A 14,371-nucleotide genomic window follows, 5' to 3' on the forward strand; every position below is an offset into this window, starting at 1 on the left:
TTGGGACTTTCCTGGCTTCGTAGAGCATGTTTTGCGATACGGGAGTTGGACATATCCCCACACGTGAGATACTGAAATGAATAGTTGAAAGAGAACTTAAGGTTACTTGCGTAACCCTGGTTCTCTGATATTATGAGTGAGATATCTCACTGCATTTCCCTGCTCGCAATAGCATGAGGAAGAGAAGCATGCTTGAGAATAACCAGAGGCCAGGAGAGTGGCTCCTTTTATGGAAGTGAGGGTCTCACCTCATTCACCACTCCACCGATCTGTCCCCAACAGATGTTTTTGATTGATACTTCCGAGAGTAGGAGGTCCTTAGCAAACCCCCACATGTGAGATATCTCACTCATAATATCAGAGAACCAGGGTTACACAAGTAACCTTATAATTCCCATCAACTGTTTCATACTGTATACACACTGAAAGGGTCTGGTACAAGATCAAGATATTATACACACACACACGGCAATAAATGCACACACACACACAGTTGACTTTGAGTGACTGGCTATCGATTTGGTACATTAGTTAGCACAGTTGACTTTGAGTGACTGGCTATCGATTTGGTACATTAGTTAGCACAGTTGACTTTGAGTGACTGGCTATCCGATTGGTACATTAGTTAGCACAGTTGACTTTGAGTGACTGGCTATCCGATTGGTACATTAGTTAGCACAGTTGACTTTGAGTGACTGTCTATCCGATTGGTACATTAGTTAGCACAGTTGACTTTGAGTGACTGGCTATCCGATTGGTACATTAGTTAACACAGTTGACTTTGAGTGACTGGCTATCGATTTGGTACATTAGTTAGCACAGTTGACTTTGAGTGACTGTCTATCCGATTGGTACATTAGTTAGCACAGTTGACTTTGAGTGACTGGCTATCCGATTGGTACATTAGTTAGCACAGTTGACTTTGAGTGACTGGCTATCGATTTGGTACATTAGTTAGCACAGTTGACTTTGAGTGAGTGTCTATCCGATTGGTACATTAGTTAGCACAGTTGACTTTGAGTGACTGGCTATCGATTGGTACATTAGTTAGCACAGTTGACTTTGAGTGACTGTCTATCCGATTGGTACATTAGTTAGCACAGTTGACTTTGAGTGACTGTCTATCCGATTTTGTACATTAGTTAGCACAGTTGACTTTGAGTGACTGTCTATCCGATTGGTACATTAGTTAGCACAGTTGACTTTGAGTGACTGGCTATCCGATTGGTACATTAGTTAGCACAGTTGACTTTGAGTGACTGTCTATCCGATTGGTACATTAGTTAGCACAGTTGACTTTGAGTGACTGGCTATCCGATTGGTACATTAGTTAGCACAGTTGACTTTGAGTGACTGGCTATCCGATTGGTACATTAGTTAGCACAGTTGACTTTGAGTGACTGTCTATCCGATTGGTACATTAGTTAGCACAGTTGACTTTGAGTGACTGGCTATCCGATTGGTACATTAGTTAGCAGAGTTGACTTTGAATGACTGGCTATCCGATTGGTACATTAGTTAGCACAGTTGACTTTGAGTGACTGGCTATCCGATTGGTACATTAGTTAGCACAGTTGACTTTGAGTGACTGGCTATCCGATTGGTACATTAGTTAGCACAGTTGACTTTGAGTGACTGTCTATCCGATTGGTACATTAGTTAGCAGAGTTGACTTTGAATGACTGGCTATCCGATTGGTACATTAGTTAGCACAGTTGACTTTGAGTGACTGGCTATCCGATTGGTACATTAGTTAGCACAGTTGACTTTGAGTGACTGGCTATCCGATTGGTACATTAGTTAGCACAGTTGACTTTGAGTGACTGTCTATCCGATTGGTACATTAGTTAGCACAGTTGACTTTGAGTGACTGTCTATCCGATTGGTACATTAGTTAGCACAGTTGACTTTGAGTGACGATGTGCTACTGTGCAGAGGATGCCGGGTTCACCTTCCATGTCAGGAAGATGGTTATGAACTCACTCTGCTACACATATTGAATCTGGTTGCTGATTGCATTATATATAGACTCATGTGTATACTACACACACACACACACACACACACACACACACACACACACACACACACACACACACACACACACACACACACACATATACACAGATACACACACATGGCAATGAACACATGTACTTTAGAGTACACAAAAAAAAACATAAAACAAAAAAGACACCCACTCCCATGGGTCTTTTTAAATCTAATTAAACAAAGAGACAGATTCTGTTTTCTGTTGGTCCGGGGCTCAGTCAATACGAATCAACCAAAAGTGCTTGTGACATATCTGTGAGGGAACCATGAATTATCAAGTCTTTCTGAAATTCACATTTAAAGTTATAAATTCACCAGGTTATCCATTTGTATGGATCCCATATCATACCACACACAACTTTCATAGACGAGCAGTCAATTTAATGATGTTAGTATGGCTTCAGATGGATCCAGCCATGTATAGGAAGAGGGCCCACTATGATCAAGATATTTTCTCCAGTTGTCTCACACCTATATTATGTGGTTCCTTTTGATTCTCAATGCTTCTGTGGTTCATATCATATCACCAACAGCTAAAGCCAATGAAGGAGTTTTTATTACGCTAACTTGCTGGTAAGTCATAACACATTACAAAGCCTTCTATTCTATAGGGTAGTGTTCTTACATGTACATATTTCCTATATTTACATTTATATTATATTTAAATCTGTCAAACGATTCAAACACTGAATCAAGTTAATCGCAGGATTTGCTGTGATTAATTGCAATTAATGGCAAATTCTGAATTTGCTGAAATTGAGCTGTAATTTAAGATTTTTTTTATACAAAAAGCATTAGTAGAATATTGAAGTCTTGATTTTGTCCAATGTTATGGTAAGCAAAATCGGCTAAATGGATCAAGCACACTTTCTTCAACCTCAATGTCAACTGGTGTTTTTAGCTGTATAGATGATGCATTTTGGATGCTCTCAGTGTACTTTGAACGCTTTCAGACACTGTGATTCATCATGACACATTTTCTTTTGCATTTAAATTACAAAGAGTTAATTGATTAACTCTGACAGCCCTAATTATATTATATTGTGAAGACAATAAGACCAAGAGCCAAAGAAGGAGATTTTTCTGAGGAGCTCAGCAGTGAAACCCGGGCGTTGCAGTGGAAGACTTTGGCAGTCCAGTGAGTGTCCTTGTCAGTTACTCTTACCTTTTACCACCATCAACTCCACTGCCAACTCTCACATCAATGGTGTAATCAAATAAGGCCCGGCGTGAATCAGTCAAGCTGGATTCAGACTGGGTTCACCCGTGTGGGTCTGGCATATCTAAACTAATCATTTTAATCAATCAATTTTATAAATCCATTTTTATATCATAAACCATCACTCCATGCAGAAAGAAAACATGATGCATTCCGTCTTGGTACCCCAAAACAGCGCAATATCTTATCGTATCTGCCCAGAAACTCTCGAATGGGGGCATAATAGATGCAGAACTACTATCATTATGAAAAACACCTAATCGAGGTCTCTTCCAAATACTAAGACATATTCAGTTGTATTTGCACTTGTTTCCATGAAACAGGAATAGATCTTACAGTCTGCTGCATCTTCCTCATTCATTCTTCATTAATTCCTTCCTCATCCTTATTATACACATCTCCAGTGGTCAACCTAGTTTAATCTGTGAAATTAGTGTGAAAACAATTATCCCCAGATCCCGGGAATAGGAAAAACAAAGCAACGCAGGAACATTTGTCTTGTGTACATCTCTCTCCCCCTCTCATCAATGTGGCGTCTGTCTCGGTTGTAAAGTGATGATTTTCCATTTTTCATGATCCGGCAGAGTTTCATCAGTAGACTATGCCAACCAGAGAGAGGCCCTCCCACCCTGTCGATGCGCATTCAATTAGAACTCCTCAGATCAGAAAATATTCCGGTCTGAGATTACATTTATTCACACAACTCATACCGCTGCCTTTAACAAAGACAAGACTCTTTGTCAGTCTATCATGTACTCACATTCCAACTCCATTCACACCGCTCTAAAAACGAGAGCTGATTTGGTTAGCTGGAAAATTCATGAACCTTCACACCGCCAACTCTCTCTCTCTCTCTCTCTCGCACTCTTTTCCTCACTGTCATCAGAATACAGAGTTGCTGTTGGAGAATAGAACAGAGTTTTTCCTGCTATTGCGGTGAGGTTAGGGGGCACAGAGAGGTTGTTTGGACCCGAGCAACAGGGCTTTGGCACAGAAAAGATCCATACTGTCAGTCTAACAGATCAGGTTCTACTGACAGCCTTGTTTTAGGCAGATTTGAGGGTGTGAATGTTGCATTGGCTGTGAAAGGTGATACACCAGAGGGAGATGAAAAGGAAGTGAAGTACAGATAAGGGGAGATGGTGCCACCGTACCCTGGGGCTTGGAGGTTGTGGCTTGTTGGCAAATTGGGAAGTTGACAGTGACTGCCACTTAGGACAGCACAGCAGGATTTCACAATCCTAATTTGAATCTGTGATAAAATATCTTGAAATTTGAGTTATTTCCTGATATATCTGGTGGTGGCCAGGTTCCTGTATGTCAGATGTATTGCATACAGGAGGCTGATTAGGAAGGACATTGGCTGATTAAGGTACAGTGGCAGAAGGACATAGGCCTGAAAAATGTGTCCCTGGTCTCTGATTACAGGTAGACAGACAAGTAGACCAACAGGTAGAGTAGAGTGACAAGGAGTACAGTGGCAGGTTATACAGACAGGTAGACAGACAGGTAGAGTAGAGTGAAAAGGAGTACAGTGACAGGAAGACCGACAGGTAGAGTAGAGTGACAAGGAGTACAGTGGCAGGTAGACAGACAGGTAGATAGACAGGTAGAGTAGAGTGAAAAGGAGTACAGTGACAGGTAGACAGCCAGGTAGAGTAGAGTGACAAGGAGAACAGTGGCAGGTATACAGACAGGTAAAGTGACAAGGAGTACAGTGGCAGGTAGACAGACAGGTAAAGTGACAAGGAGTACAGTGGCAGGTAGACAGACAGGTAGACAGACGGGTAGAGTAGAGTGACAAGGAGAACAGTGACAGGTAGACAGACAGGTAGAGTAGAGTGACAAGGAGTACAGTGACAGGTAGACAGACAGGTAAAGTGACAAGAGGTACAGGGGCAGGTAGACAGACAGGTAGAGTAGAGTGACAAGGAGTACAGTGACAGGTAAACAGACAGGTAGACAGACAGGAAGAGTAGAGTGACAAGGAGTACCGTGACAGGTAGACAGACAGGTAGAGTGACAAGGAGTACAAGGACATGTAGACAGACAGGTAGAGTAACAAGTAGTACAGTGACAGGTAGACAGACAGGTAGAGTATAGTGACAAGTAGTACAGTGACAGGTAGACAGACAGGTAGAGTAGAGTGACAAGGAGTATAGTGGCAGGTAAACAGACAGGTAGAGTAGAATGAAAAGGAGTACAGTGACAGGTAGACAGACAGGTAGACAGACAGGTAGAGTGACAAGGAGTACAGTGACAGGTAGACAGACAGGTAGAGTAACAAGTAGTACAGTGACAGGTAGACAGACAGGTAGAGTATAGTGACAAGTAGTACAGTGACAGGTAGACAGACAGGTAGAGTAGAGTGACAAGGAGTACAGTGACAGGTAGACAGACAGGTAGACAGACAGGTAGAGTGACAAGGAGTACAGTGGCAGGTAGACAGACAGGTAGAGTAGAGTGACAAGGAGTACAGTGGCAGGTAGACAGACAGGTAGAGTAGAGTGACAAGGAGTACAGTGGCAGGTAGACAGACAGGTAGAGTAGAGTACAGTGGCAGGTAGACAGACAGGTAGAGTGGAATGAAAATGAGTACAGTGACAGGTAGACAGACAGGTAGACCGACAGGTAGAGTAAAGTGGCAAGGGGTACAGTGGCAGGTAGACAGACAGGTAGAGTAGAGTGACAAGGAGTACAGGGACAGGTAGACAGACAGGTAGAGTAGAGTGACAAGGAGTACAGTGGCAGGTAGACAGACAGGTAGAGTAGAGTACAGTGGCAGGTAGACAGACAGATAGAGTGGAATGAAAATGAGTACAGATACAGGTAGACAGACAGGTAGACAGACAGGTAGAGTAAAGTGACAAGGGGTACAGTGGCAGGTAGACAGACAGGTAGAGTATAGTGACATGGAGTACAGTGACAGGTAGACAGACAGGTAGAGTATAGTGACATGGAGTACAGTGACATGTAGACAGACAGGTAGAGTATAGTGGCATGGAGTACAGTGACAGGTAGACAGACAGGTAGAGTATAGTGACAAGTAGAACAGTGACCGGTAGACAGACAGGTAGAGTAGAGTGACAAGGAGTACAGTGACAGGTAGACAGACAGTTAGAGTAGAGTAACAAGGAGTATAGTGACAGGTAGAGTAGAGTGACAAGGAGTATAGTGACAAGTAGACAGACAGGTAGAGTAAAGTGACAAGGAGTACAGTGACAGGTAGACAGACAGGTAGAGTATAGTGACATGGAGTACAGTGACAGGTAGACAGACAGGTAGAGTATAGTGACATGGAGTACAGTGAGAGTTAGACAGACAGGTAGAGTAAAGTGACATGGAGTACAGTGACAAGTAGAGTATAGTGACATGGAGTACAGTGACAGGTAGACAGACAGGTAGAGTATAGTGACATGGAGTACAGTGGCAGGTAGACAGACAGGTAGAGTATAGTGACATGGAGTACAGTGACAGGTAGACAGACAGGTAGAGTAGAGTACAGTGGCAGGTAGACAGACAGGTAGAGTAGAATGAAAATGAGTACAGTGACAGGTAGACAGACAGGTAGACCGACAGGTAGAGTATAGTGACATGGAGTACAGTGGCAGGTAGACAGACAGGTAGAGTATAGTGACATGGAGTACAGTGACAGGTAGACAGACAGGTAGAGTATAGTGACATGGAGTACAGTGACAGGTAGACAGACAGGTAGAGTATAGTGACAAGGGGTACAGTGGCAGGTAGACAGACAGGTAGAGTATAGTGACATGGAGTACAGTGGCAGGTAGACAGACAGGTAGAGTATAGTGACATGGAGTACAGTGACAGGTAGACAGACAGGTAGAGTATAGTGACATGGAGTACAGTGACAGGTAGACAGACAGGTAGAGTATAGTGACAAGGGGTACAGTGGCAGGTAGACAGACAGGTAGAGTATAGTGACATGGAGTACAGTGACAGGTAGACAGACAGGTAGAGTATAGTGACATGGAGTACAGTGACATGTAGACAGACAGGTAGAGTATAGTGGCATGGAGTACAGTGAGAGTTAGACAGACAGGTAGAGTAAAGTGACATGGAGTACAGTGACAAGTAGAGTATAGTGACATGGAGTACAGTGACAGGTAGAGTATAGTGACATGGAGTACAGTGGCAGGTAGACAGACAGGTAGAGTATAGTGACATGGAGTACAGTGGCAGGTAGACAGACAGGTAGAGTATAGTGACATGGAGTACAGTGACAGGTAGACAGACAGGTAGAGTATAGTGACATGGAGTACAGTGACAGGTAGACAGACAGGTAGAGTATAGTGACAAGGGGTACAGTGGCAGGTAGACAGACAGGTAGAGTATAGTGACATGGAGTACAGTGACAGGTAGACAGACAGGTAGAGTATAGTGACATGGAGTACAGTGACAGGTAGACAGACAGATAGAGTATAGTGACATGGAGTACAGTGACAGGTAGACAGACAGGTAGAGTATAGTGACAAGGGGTACAGTGGCAGGTAGACAGACAGGTAGAGTATAGTGACATGGAGTACAGTGACAGGTAGACAGACAGGTAGAGTATAGTGACATGGAGTACAGTGACAGGTAGACAGACAGGTAGAGTATAGTGACAAGGGGTACAGTGGCAGGTAGACAGACAGGTAGAGTATAGTGACATGGAGTACAGTGACAGGTAGACAGACAGGTAGAGTATAGTGACATGGAGTACAGTGACAGGTAGACAGACAGGTAGAGTATAGTGACATGGAGTACAGTGACAGGTAGACAGACAGGTAGAGTATAGTGACATGGAGTACAGTGACAGGTAGACAGACAGGTAGAGTATAGTGACATGGAGTACAGTGACATGTAGACAGACAGGTAGAGTATAGTGGCATGGAGTACAGTGAGAGTTAGACAGACAGGTAGAGTAAAGTGACATGGAGTACAGTGACAAGTAGAGTATAGTGACATGGAGTACAGTGACAGGTAGAGTATAGTGACATGGAGTACAGTGGCAGGTAGACAGACAGGTAGAGTATAGTGACATGGAGTACAGTGGCAGGTAGACAGACAGGTAGAGTATAGTGACATGGAGTACAGTGGCAGGTAGACAGACAGGTAGAGTATAGTGACATGGAGTACAGTGGCAGGTAGACAGACAGGTAGAGTATAGTGACATGGAGTACAGTGACATGTAGACAGACAGGTAGAGTATAGTGACATGGAGTACAGTGGCAGGTAGACAGACAGGTAGAGTATAGTGACATGGAGTACAGTGGCAGGTAGACAGACAGGTAGAGTATAGTGACATGGAGTACAGTGACAGGTAGACAGACAGGTAGAGTAGAGTACAGTGGCAGGTAGACAGACAGGTAGAGTAGAATGAAAATGAGTACAGTGACAGGTAGACAGACAGGTAGACAGACAGGTAGAGTAGAGTGACATGGAGTACAGTGGCAGGTAGACAGACAGGTAGAGTATAGTGACATGGAGTACAGTGACAGGTAGACAGACAGGTAGAGTATAGTGACATGGAGTACAGTGACAGGTAGACAGACAGGTAGAGTGGCAGAAAAGGAAACTGTTGGATATAGCAGGGTGATGCATATAGTAGAGTGTCAGGTAGCAGAGTGACAGATATAGAAGAGTGTTACGGAAACAAGTATCCTATGTGTGTATCCTGTGGGTGTGTTTCTTTTCTCTCCTTTCTCCCCTCACAGGTGAAAATCATCACTCCCCAATCAGTCACCAATCCAATCATCAATAAGAAGACACACCTCCTCCTGTTTCCTACCCTATCACAGCTCCTTTCCCTTGGTTTAAAAACCCTGTCAGTAGTTTGCTCTGGAGCTCAATCTCTCTGTAAATGCCATGTCTGTAGGTCTCTGTGTTTCACTCTCTTTGTGTATTAACCTCTCTTTTGTTTGAGCACCTCCATAGCACTTTTGTCCTCACCTGTGAGTATTGTTTTTGGTTATGGTGTTTGTTTGCCGGTGGGAAAAGGGGAAACCAAGACAAGTCGCCCATGGTTAGTTAGTTAGCTGTTGTTGAAGTAGGCTAGCCTAGCTTAGGGGTGTTTTTGAATACTTATTGTTTCTTTCCTTGGGTCCAGCTCAGCCCCTTTTCCTGCTCCCCCCCAGTTGTCCTGGTTATTTATTTCACACTTTTACTTTGTCACTATTTTAATTTGCCTGAGTAATGTTACGGGTCTCATTACCATCCCCCTAGACTGATGGGCCAAAAGGGATTCGTAAAAGTCGGATATGGTAGAGTGAGGGATATGGTAGGAGTGAGGGATATGGTAGGAGTGAGGGATATGGTAGGAGTGAGGGATATGGTAGGAGTGAGGGATATGGTAGGAGTGAGGGATATGGTAGGAGTGAGGGATATGGTAGAGTGAGGGATATGGTAGAGTGTCAGGTAGTAGTGACGGATATGGTAGAGTGTCAGGTAGCAGAGTGACGGATATAGTAGTGTCAGGTAGCAGCGTGACGGATATAGTAGTGTCAGGTAGCAGAGTGACGGATATAGTAGTGTCAGGTAGCAGCGTGACGGATATAGTAGTGTCAGGTAGCAGAGTGACGGATATAGTAGAGTGTCAGGTAGCAGAGTGACGGATATAGTAGTGTGGCAGGTAGCAGAGTGACGGATATAGTAGTGTGGCAGGTAGCAGAGTGACGGATATAGTAGTGTGGCAGGTAGCAGAGTGACGGATATAGTAGTGTGGCAGGTAGCAGAGTGACGGATATAGTAGTGTGGCAGGTAGCAGAGTGACGGATATAGTAGAGTGTCAGGTAGCAGAGTGACGGATATAGTAGTGTGTCAGGTAGTAGTGACGGATATAGTAGAGTGTCAGGTAGCAGAGTGACGGATATAGTAGAGTGTCAGGTAGCAGAGTGACGGATATAGTAGTGTCAGGTAGCAGAGTGACGGATATAGTAGTGTCAGGTAGCAGCGTGACGGATATAGTAGTGTCAGGTAGCAGAGTGACGGATATAGTAGTGTCAGGTAGCAGCGTGACGGATATAGTAGTGTCAGGTAGCAGAGTGACGGATATAGTAGAGTGTCAGGTAGCAGAGTGATGGATATAGTAGTGTGTCAGGTAGCAGAGTGAGGGATATAGTAGAGTGAGGGATATAGTAGAGTGAGGGATATAGTAGAGTGAGGGATATAGTAGAGTGAGGGATGTAGTAGAGTGAGGGATATAGTAGAGTGTCAGGTAGTAGTGACGGATATAGTAGAGTGTCAGGTAGCAGAGTGACGGATATAGTAGAGTGTCAGGTAGCAGAGTGACGGATATAGTAGAGTGTCAGGTAGTAGTGACGGATATAGTAGTGTCAGGTAGCAGAGTGACGGATATGGTAGTGTCAGGTAGCAGAGTGACGGATATAGTAGAGTGTCAGGTAGCAAAGTGACGGATATAGTAGAGTGTCAGGTAGCAGAGTGACGGATATAGTCGAGTGTCAGGAAGCAGAGTGACGGATATAGTAGTGTGTCAGGTAGCAGAGTGAGGGATATAGTAGAGTGAGGGATATAGTAGTGTGTCAGGTAGCAGAGTGAGGGATATAGTAGAGTGACGGATATAGTAGTGTGTCAGGTAGCAGAGTGACGGATATAGTAGTGTGTCAGGTAGCAGAGTGACGGATATAGTAGTGTGTCAGGTAGCAGAGTGACGGATATAGTAGTGTGTCAGGTAGCAGAGTGACGGATATAGAAGTGTGTCAGGTAGCAGAGTGACGGATATAGTAGAGTGTCAGGTAGCAGAGTGACTGATATAGTAGTGTGTCAGGTAGCAGAGTGACGGATATAGTAGTGTCAGGTAGCAGAGTGACGGATATAGTAGTGTCAGGTAGCAGAGTGACGGATATAGTAGTGTGTCAGGTAGCAGAGTGACGGATATAGTAGTGTGTCAGGTAGCAGAGTGACGGATATAGTAGTGTGTCAGGTAGCAGAGTGACGGATATAGTAGTGTGTCAGGTAGCAGAGTGACGGATATAGTCGAGTGTCAGGAAGCAGAGTGACGGATATAGTAGAGTGTCAGGTAGCAGAGTGACGGATATAGTAGTGTGTCAGGTAGCAGAGTGACGGATATAGTAGTGTGTCAGGTAGCAGAGTGACGGATATAGTAGTGTGTCAGGTAGCAGAGTGACGGATATAGTAGTGTGTCAGGTAGCAGAGTGACGGATATAGTCGAGTGTCAGGTAGCAGAGTGACGGATATAGTAGTGTGTCAGGTAGCAGAGTGACGGATATAGTAGTGTGTCAGGTAGCAGAGTGACGGATATAGAAGTGTGTCAGGTAGCAGAGTGACGGATATAGTAGTGTGTCAGGTAGCAGAGTGACGGATATAGTAGTGTATAGTAGTGTCATATAGTAGTGTCAGGTAGCAGAGTGACGGATATAGTAGTGTCAGGTAGCAGAGTGACGGATATAGTAGTGTCAGGTAGCAGAGTGACGGATATAGTAGTGTCAGGTAGCAGAGTGACGGATATAGTAGTGTGTCAGGTAGCAGAGTGACGGATATAGTAGTGTGTCAGGTAGCAGAGTGACGGATATAGTAGAGTGTCAGTTAGTAGTGACGGATATAGTAGTGTGTCACGTAGTAGTGATGGATATAGTAGTGTCAGGTAGCAGAGTGACGGATATAGTAGTGTGTCAGGTAGCAGAGTGAGGGATATAGTAGAGTGAGGGATGTAGTAGAGTGAGGGATATAGTAGTGTCAGGTAGGAGAGTGATTGATATAGTAGTGTCAGGTAGCAGAGTGACGGATATAGTAGTGTGTCAGGTAGCAGAGTGACGGATATAGTAGTGTGTCAGGTAGTAGTGACGGATATAGTAGTGTGTCAGGTAGTAGTGACGGATATAGTAGTGTCAGGTAGCAGAGTGACGGATATAGTAGTGTCAGGTAGCAGATTGACGGATATAGTCGAGTGTCAGGAAGCAGAGTGACGGATATAGTAGTGTGTCAGGTAGCAGAGTGACGGATATAGTAGTGTGTCAGGTAGCAGAGTGACGGATATAGTAGTGTGTCAGGTAGCAGAGTGACGGATATAGAAGTGTGTCAGGTAGCAGAGTGACGGATATAGTAGTGTGTCAGGTAGCAGAGTGACGGATATAGTAGTGTGTCAGGTAGCAGAGTGACGGATATAGTAGAGTGTCAGGTAGCAGAGTGACGGATATAGTAGTGTCAGGTAGCAGAGTGACGGATATAGTAGTGTGTCAGGTAGCAGAGTGACGGATATAGTAGAGTGTCAGGTAGCAGAGTGACGGATATAGTAGAGTGTCAGGTAGCAGAGTGACGGATATAGTAGTGTGTCAGGTAGCAGAGTGACGGATATAGTAGTGTGTCAGGTAGCAGAGTGACGGATATAGTAGTGTGTCAGGTAGCAGAGTGACGGATATAGTAGTGTGTCAGGTAGCAGAGTGACGGATATAGTAGAGTGTCAGGTAGCAGAGTGACGGATATAGTAGTGTCAGGTAGCAGAGTGACGGATATAGTAGTGTCAGGTAGCAGAGTGACGGATATAGTCGAGTGTCAGGAAGCAGAGTGACGGATATAGTCGAGTGTCAGGTAGCAGAGTGACGGATATAGTAGTGTGTCAGGTAGCAGAGTGACGGATATAGAAGTGTGTCAGGTAGCAGAGTGACGGATATAGTAGTGTGTCAGGTAGCAGAGTGACGGATATAGTAGTGTTTCAGGTAGCAGAGTGACGGATATAGTAGTGTGTCAGGTAGCAGAGTGACGGATATAGTAGAGTGTCAGGTAGCAGAGTGACGGATATAGTAGAGTGTCAGGTAGCAGAGTGACGGATATAGTAGTGTGTCAGGTAGCAGAGTGACGGATATAGTAGTGTGTCAGGTAGCAGAGTGACGGATATAGTAGAGTGTCAGGTAGCAGAGTGACGGATATAGTAGTGTCAGGTAGCAGAGTGACGGATATAGTAGTGTGTCAGGTAGCAGAGTGACGGATATAGTAGAGTGTCAGGTAGCAGCGTGACGGATATAGTAGTGTGTCAGGTAGCAGAGTGACGGATATAGTAGTGTCAGGTAGCAGAGTGACGGATATAGTAGAGTGTCAGGTAGCAGAGTGACGGATATAGTAGTGTGTCAGGTAGCAGAGTGACGGATATAGTAGTGTCAGGTAGCAGAGTGACGGATATAGTAGTGTCAGGTAGCAGAGTGACGGATATAGTAGTGTCAGGTAGCAGAGTGACGGATATAGTAGTGTGTCAGGTAGCAGAGTGACGGATATAGTAGAGTGTCAGGTAGCAGAGTGACGGATATAGTAGAGTGTCAGGTAGCAGAGTGACGGATATAGTAGAGTGTCAGGTAGCAGAGTGACGGATATAGTAGTGTCAGGTAGTAGAGTGACGGATATAGTAGTGTGTCAGGTAGTAGTGACGGATATAGTAGTGTGTCAGGTAGTAGTGACGGATATAGTAGTGTGTCAGGTAGCAGAGTGACGGATATAGTAGTGTGTCAGGTAGCAGAGTGACGGATATAGTAGTGTCAGGTAGCAGAGTGACGGATATAGTAGTGTCAGGTAGCAGAGTGACGGATATAGTAGTGTGTCGGGTAGCAGAGTGACGGATATAGTAGTGTGTCGGGTAGCAGCGTGACGGATATAGTAGAGTGTCAGGTAGTAGAGTGACGGATATAGTAGTGTGTCGGGTAGCAGAGTGATGGATATAGTAGTGTGTCGGGTAGCAGACTGGTGGATATAGCAGACTGGTGGATATAGCAGACTGGTGGATATAGCAGACTGGTGGATATAGCAGACTGGTGGATATAGCAGACTGGTGGATATAGCAGACTGGTGGATATAGTAGAGTGGTGGATATAGTAGAGTGGTGGATATAGTAGAGTGATGGATATAGTCGAGTGTCAGGTAGTAGTGATGGATATAGTAGTGTGTCAGGTAGTAGTGATGGCTATAGTAGTGTGTCAGGTAGTAGTATGGATATAGTAGTGTGTCAGGTAGCAGAGTGATGGATATAGTAGTGTGATGGATATAGTAGTGTGTCAGGTAGCAGAGTGATGGATATAGTAGTGTCAGGTAGCAGAGTGATGGATATAGTAGTGTCAGGTAGCAAAGTGATGGATA

At 44.5% G+C, this 14,371-nt stretch overlaps 1 protein-coding gene across 1 annotated transcript in view; it reads right to left on the reverse strand.

The window, feature by feature from the left end:
• fgf14 (fibroblast growth factor 14) overlaps positions 1 to 14,371 on the reverse strand; it is a 327,340-nt gene that overhangs the window by 262,112 nt on the left and 50,857 nt on the right. The window lies entirely within an intron of this gene.

The sequence above is a fragment of the Oncorhynchus masou genome, chromosome 10 (assembly GCF_036934945.1).
Source record: "Oncorhynchus masou masou isolate Uvic2021 chromosome 10, UVic_Omas_1.1, whole genome shotgun sequence".
Lineage (NCBI taxonomy): Eukaryota > Metazoa > Chordata > Actinopteri > Salmoniformes > Salmonidae > Oncorhynchus > Oncorhynchus masou.